This window comes from Hesperophylax consimilis, chromosome 9 (genome assembly GCF_061612785.1).
Source record: "Hesperophylax consimilis isolate HC1 chromosome 9, BYU_Hcon_1.0, whole genome shotgun sequence".
NCBI lineage: Eukaryota > Metazoa > Arthropoda > Insecta > Trichoptera > Limnephilidae > Hesperophylax > Hesperophylax consimilis.
In genome coordinates, this window is record NC_142844.1 from 35,149,323 (window position 1) to 35,157,446 (window position 8,124).

Below are 8,124 nucleotides of genomic sequence, written 5' to 3' on the forward strand. Positions count from 1 at the left end.
CGGCATAGTCCAGTGGTAACGCATTGGACTGCCATTCCGAAGGTCGCGGGTTCGAACCCGGCGTGCGCAAATAAATTTTATTTGATTAATTTGTGTTATTTCACAATTAATTAATTATAAAATAATATATAGTATATTTGCGGCACGTTCCAGAGTGGAAGATACTACCAGTATCGCCCTGGTGTAAGACCACCATTCAGAATTGAAACGTTGCTCCAAATGGCTTTAGCCGTGTTTAGTGACTAGATCTGAATAACCAAGTACTTCCCCACCTTCCTCTTTCCCTTCCCCACTTACCTTCAGCCTCACAACATCCCCCAATTGGAGATGCCATAGTCTCACTGGCTCCAGACGGGAGCAGTTGGGACTCTTGTGAGGTATTCACTATAAAAAAAAAAAAAAAAGAGTAACTGTGCATTTTTCATACATGCAACATGTTAAATTACAGAACAGGTGTATTTTTTTATAATTTCCGGAGCACACTTTGCAATTTTATTTCTAAGGAGGGAATTACTTTTTCAACTCAACATATGTATAGAGATTATATATGTAATTTTCTAGGAATTTAAAAATTTCTTTAGTTTTAGTTTGTTTCACACAAAATCCCATATGTTATTAATTTTTTTATTGTTTGATGACGATTATTTTTATGGAATAAATATTCTCTCATTTAATCATCGCGGAACTCGGACAGAGCCTCTGACTAATGCAATAACCACAAAAAATTCCTAATTCTTTACGATTATTTTTGATGTCTTTATCTTCTTTTGCTCTATCTTGCAAAGCCGCATTTACAACATATTGTTTAAGTAAATACTCCGTACCTAATCGGAAAATCGCCTTATTTTATTACAATCATTATAATAAAATCGATATGCGATGTGTTTACCAAATAATTATTTGTCGAACTTTCTACATCAAATTATTTTCCAATCTCTTGATTCGTAATCCGGCCAGACATAAAATTTAAAATAAACTCACTATTTGTATCAGGTAATTTACTGTTCTATTACACATATGATAACATGGACGATAACGCAATCGAAGATGTCTTGACAGCATAAATCGCTTAAATGGTTGAAAAAAATTGAAAACATATTTTTCTTTAAATTTAAATCTTATAATCCAATTCTTATCGAAAATGTATGAAATGGTTTATTAAAAAAAAAATTAACATGTTGACTGTGGTTTTCCAAAATATTTCAAGCCACAAAATGAAAACTTTATAAGAAACATTGATATCTCTATGATAGGAGACCTCAAAAACGAATATTTACAAAATCGTAAAACGAATTAAAAATCTTGAAGTTTTGAAGAAAGTGGTTATTTACTATTCTAAATTTGAAGTAAAATAATTAATTTATAATTATTAGTAATTATTATTAATATTAATTATTAACATTGATTCCATTTATAAGTATGAAAAATTCGAAGGTTGAGTAATTTTATCTATGGTTTTCTCAAAATAACATTAAAAAAACTTGAAAGCTTTAATTTAGTTTTTAAGTATTAAAAAAGGCTTGATAAGGAAATTTAACAATGTTGTACCTTAAAGACTTTGATGTTATATTCCCATAAAATGTGGCTTAAAGGGTTTTACTAAAACACAGCCGATTTGTATTATTGATATTAACGGCCGTTCTTCCCAATCCTACTGATCAACTGCTGAGCCGAAATTTTGGCTCAACACTGCTCAAACGCACAACTATGCTATTTCCAACGGAAAAGTGACAACTGAGTGATCAACCAATTTAAGGAAGCCAAACTACTGGATTAAGCTTGCCTCAGTAAATGACTACTTATAAAAAGTGTCAACAGAGTGAAACATATTTGTGAGGTCAAGGCACGGTGGCATTAAAGTCAAGCTAATACTTTATTTTTAACATATTTCATACGCTTAAATATTAAATATCGGTTTACGTATTACAGTACTTAATATTATAATATATTCCTGTGTTAATATTACGTTTGTATTTATTTCATAAGTTTTTGATTATTGTTTAAAAAAATCATTAGAACATTATTTTAATCTAAAGGTAAACTCCTCCCATAAACACGAGCTCCTGGAGCTCAACTTCTGAAGTAGTAGAATAATAACGAAAAATATATAAGTCTGCATATTGTTATCATTTGTTAAATAATTTACTTATAATGAATAAAAAAATAAATTAAAACAATTCATTCTATAACCAACTCCTCTGCCCAAGGTCACCTCAAATGACTTAGCAGGTATTCATGGGGGTTAGGTTTTTCCGGGTCTTGGCGGCAAATGATTCCGCCCCCCAACTTTGTTGTGGCCGGATCGGGAAAAGCTGATTGAGGGAGACCATTTGACCTCTCCAACCGGACTCTCCTGACCCATCGCCTTGCACGGCAATCGGAGGGATGATTGATACATCCACCACTACCAGACATACTGACTCCCAGATTGTTACCCACCCCTTATCCATTTCCTTCCCAGAACTTCTGCTCCTTCCTTTATCCCCTTAAAGACCCTCCACACAGCATATCCAAAGATAACATAATCCCCGAAAGAATATATTTTTCTCGGGGCCTCCTGAGTGGAGGAGTGGCGACTGAAAAAAAATACTGCATTTTCTTCAATAATAAAATATCTCAAAAAATTAAACTTCGGACGAAGCTGAATAGCATCAAGAAAAAGTGGTTTTTTTTTCTTTGCAGGCCGCCAAAAGAGGAACAAATCTAGTTTGTTATTCAAAGTACCTAAAATACGATTGCCCCCGACTAATAAGATTTGGATTTCGATCTGTAACCATCGGTAAAAAAATCTACTTGCCTTTAATATCTCCAACACCGTCGCCATCACTGTCTTTGAAGGACCTGGGGTAGATCTGATAGAGTTGCATATGTTTCCACCAATCATCGTCACAGGAAAATTCCGAAAACACTCCTAGCAGGATTGCCAGAGCCAGAAAAACCTTTCCTGACATTGTGGAAAATTACCGGAATTGTCACTATTAACTATTTCACTTACAACAAACATATACTGTTCCGTTGGACAGTTGAGCTATTAATGACTTAAATACACTTCGTATCTATAATTTCAACAGAAAAGCTTGATACATTTACAATTCATTGGTATTAAACATAAAAATACATTGACCGAGATAACGCAAGGTAGTCCTATCAACCCAAAAGAGATGCACTCTGTTACTGTTAATTTAAAAAAAAAAATTTCAAACTTTCACACAAAAGTAGTAGATTTTTACACACTTTGTCACTGGCTTTAAGAAAAGTGACGATTTTTTATTTTTTACCAGCCGTGAGATGTATTTCAGACGATCGTTTGGCTTAGTCAATACATAGAAATACCTATAATCTTATGTTCGTAATACGTCATCCGGATACATACATAAAAAACTTTATTATATTTATATTTATGAGAGGTTTTATAAAGTCACCCAATTGAAGATTTTTTTGGGTATGATGCAATGAGTGACAAAATAAATGGAGATGGTATTGGCAAGATTAAACTGCGGATCCAACCGTTTGTAGTTCAACCCTAGTAAATTTCCGAAATCATTACCCTACCAACCAAAGGTTTCGCCTATCTAATTTTGATAAATGCTGACTTCTTTAGACACCCGAATTTACCAGCCGCGAGCTTGAGGTGGACTGAGAAAAAAATTATAACATAAACGGCTCATAAATACAGTACAACCACAAATTTCAATTTTTAATTTTAACAATAAAATTAGTGAAAACTTTTTTTCCTTTTCCTTTTAATATTGTGGAATAGTATTCTGTTTCGAATTACACTGTATTTAATTACCTACAGCGTATTTTCAAAGTTTTTTTGTAATCTCGAAAAAATACGTTAATTAAGTTATATTTATTTTATTTTTATGTTGACCTATAAATTTTCTGTAAAAAATTGGCATTTTCGTTATGTCACCAAAACGCCATATTCGTTTTTATTCGTGAATTCGGCGGCAGTGACGTCACCCCGGGTGACGTTGGAGACAGCCGTTTTACGAGATATTGGCGTTTTCTATGTCACAACGACGCTGTAGCCAATTTTATATCTTTTTGAAATCATTAATTATTATTGAAAATACTTTAATTACGTATTTTTAGTACGATAATCATAATCCGAAAAATAAATTAAATCTTCACACATTTTAAACGGAGTTCATAATTTGTGAAAATACCCCATTGCTTCGAAATAAAGAACCATTCTTGTAGAGTTAAAGTATGTTAATTTAAACATGATATCCATAAGATAATTATGATTAACATGAGACTTATAGAAAGGATATATTCATGAGAATAATAGAAACAAATGATAAGGAAATAAATTTTAAGATATGTCATTTATGTTTTAAATTGATTGAGAACCGAATGACGCAAATGTTTGTATTAATTAATGTTGCAATTTCCTGGAAAATTATCTCTCTTTTAATAACATCTGTAACCTGAAGCCTATTGCACTACTTAATTAATTTATGGAGAATTTCACTTCAGAAACTTTGAAATGCAGTCATAGGAAAGGTTTTAATACAAACATTTCTGAAACCTAGGAAAAACACCTATCGAAACAAGATTATAAGTGTGATTATATATTTTGAAATATCTTTCTAAGCCCGACGTTATTTATTTATCCAACAATTATCGAAAACTGTCCTTGTGGTTATTTTACACAAAAACGGCGCTTTATAATTTATCCAAATATTATTATTAAAAAATTATATTTCTTTAAGTAAAGTTTTTTCGATGAAACAACGTTGGATAAGAATATTATAATAAATGATTTTATTTAAAATTATAATATTAATTCCGTTTTCGGCACTGGCCTGCTAAAAAAGCAGCAATTCGTAGGCGTTTTAATATTCTAAACATAAATAGTTTGTCTGGTGACAAAAAGTTTTACTTTCATATTTAAATAATAGTTATAAAAATACGATGTAAACAAAATACAAAAAACATTAAAATGTTACAATATAAATAATAAAAAAATGATACATAAAATAGAAACGTGTTTTTAACGTTGAAAAAAATAAATCATTTTACATGGTTTAAAGGAGATCTTTACATGCTTGTACATATAACTTAAATGTCAATGTACGTAATGTATAATTTACTTGTTTATACAAATACATTATGACATACCTAGACATCCATGCACAATATAAAATAACAATAATATTAACACAGAGATAAAAAAAATAATTGTTAACAGTGATAGAATTTAACAACAATAAAATCTACATATTCATGCATAAAAGGAAATGGTAATCAACAATAAGTTATAGTTATATATTCATGCATTAAAGGAAATGGTATTTTTATTTTTTTTAATGATAAATTAATTTTTAATAGACAAGGTTTTTAAGCATAGCACAAAGGATAATAAATTATTATAGGCAATAATTAGTCGCCTGTAATATCACTACAAATTGAAAATATCTCCCGAGTAAAAATAAATGCCGCCGACGGGTGAACCCGCACCTTCTGGTGTCCGGTTAGACGCTCTGGACCACTGAGCCACGTCGGCTTATTTCCAACACACCAAATAATTCCATATGTACTAGTAGGTACTTCAATCAACGATTACTGTTTATTATATATTTTAATTTTATTTTATGCATAAAAACCGTGTCTTGTCCGAATGAAGTACTAGTACATTTTGAATTATTTGGCGTGCTGCAAATAAGCCGACGTGGCTCAGTGGTCCAGAGCGTCTGACTGGACACCAGAAGGTGCTGGCTCAATTCCCGTTTGCGGCATTTATTATTTCTCGGGAGAAATTTTGAATTTGTAATGATATTACAGGCGGCTAATTATTGCTTATAATAATTTAAATATTATTTAACAACAATAAAAACTATATATTCATGCATTAAAGGTAGAGCCTAAAAAGATATACCATTATATAGAAAGAGATAATAGTCTAATACGAACTATTTCTTTCAGCGAATCAACACTTCGAAATAAAATTTAATTTGAGATTTTTTTAAATTTTGGCATATTTAAGCAATTATGTCAATTATTCCAGTGTTCTTTACCCATATTCGTGTAAATGCTTATGTCCGATTAGTCCTTCATATAACGTAAAACGAGTATTATAAGTGTGGTCCAGTCTATCTATGTATGTAGGTCTATGTTGAAATATAATTTTATAACATAGAATTGCTCTTACTGAGAAAATGTTGAGATTCTGATAAAAGTATGGAATATTATGCCTTTGTTCGTATAAACTTTAATGAGCTAATAATTTAAGTAATGCATTTTGAACTGATTGTAGATGATTAATACTTTTGTAGTAATAGTGATTTATTTTTGGCGTATTATACCGTATTGCACTTCCTCCTTCTTTAGCCAACGTTTTGGACAGCATTACAGTGTCCATCATCAGGTGCTGATGTTTTTTTTTCTATATTCTTATTTTCCATGAAGTGGTTAAATCATTTAAATCATTTCGGGCGTAGTGTGTTCAATTCCTCGGCTGGCTAAGTCCTCCATCACAACACAAGCAACATTTTCAGCTTACTGTGGTGGTAGTAGGAGATTTTCAAATATTGTCAGGTTATTCGTAACCCGGGAATGTTTGTCTTTCTTTTTAAAAAAAAAAAAAAAAATTAAGTTTACTGAATTTAAAGTTAATTTTCTGTATACAAATTGAACGACGTCATTGAACTTCACAATGTTTACCTTAAATGGGTGTTTTAAATGTTACCTGGCTATTATAGACTTAGAGGCCTTGTATTTTCTGGGAAAAAATTGATACCTATAAACCCTACTAAAATTGCATGTTTCCGAGCATCATATTCTTCAGCTTCAGCATCACCAGCAATCAACTGCGGCTATATACTGCATACATGTCTGTTTGTGTTACGCTTTATTATAGGGAATTCCTCCGCATTTGCTTGTGGAGATAAAGGAAATCGCACAAAACCATATTCAGGAAGAAACGGCCGTCTGTCAACATCGTAACATGTTCAGTAATATCGATATATGATCCTCTTGAAGAGAGAGAATAAACATAAAAAAATATTATATAAGTAGAAATATAAAAGTAATATATTTGGGAGATTAGGAAATATCTACAGCTCGTTACTTATTCGTCCGTGTCCGAATCTGAATCATACCAGGTCTGGTCGTGGTCCATCAGGAGATCAGGTTCAGACGTGTAAAAATTGTGCTTATGTATGTAGATTATGGTTCCATGATAACTCAACACAGTGACAATTTAACACACTTTTAAAAAGCCATTAGAAACGATAAAAAAAATTAAACCTAACCTAACCTAATCTAACCTAACCTACTTAACCCAGTTAATAAAGTTTTTGTTTCATTACTTTACATGACTTTATATAACTTTTTAAAGATGTGATGAATTATCATTTTGATGATTTATCCAGTCACCGTAGATTATATACCGTGTCGCCAACTCCAATCCTCTGACTCCAAGAGCTGGTAACGTATTATATTTCAGATGGATTTTTGCGTTTAGTTTTGGCGTAGGCATCAATTATCGGATACGAAGAACTATTGAGCTTAGCCCCGTCGTCTATATTGATATTTATGGGATTTTTTTAGAAATTCGATTGCCTCCGTAATAATGCGTACTCTATGTTTTTCTGAAAATCTGAAGACCTGAAACGGTATGGCGAGGACGTACATAAAATATGTTCTTTAAAAAAATAATAATTAATAGCAACGCAAAATTATTAATATTAATGTTATCTGTGTAGAATGACAACAAGTTCAATCCAACAAGATATTTGCTAATAATAAAATATTTTTTTTATTTTGTAAAAAATGAACGCGTTGGATATTAAAATTTAATAGCAATACAACAAAAAAAATTCCCACATATATTTTATGATTTATACTTGACTCATATTTTTCTATTTTTCTTATAATAATGAAATGCAATACTCCAATTTTCACTTGCATAAGTTTTCCCGCTTTTTTTAAATACATAAATTTGAATTTCGATTTTGTTTTTTTGTATGCATGGAAAGAAATCTTGGAACTGAAAATAAACCCACTTCCTGACATCCAACCGAATCGATCATTCTATTAAAATTTGGTGACACTCACGCACATACGTATTTCTCTGAAATTGGATAATATTTTTAGATTTACTTGTATGTGTTA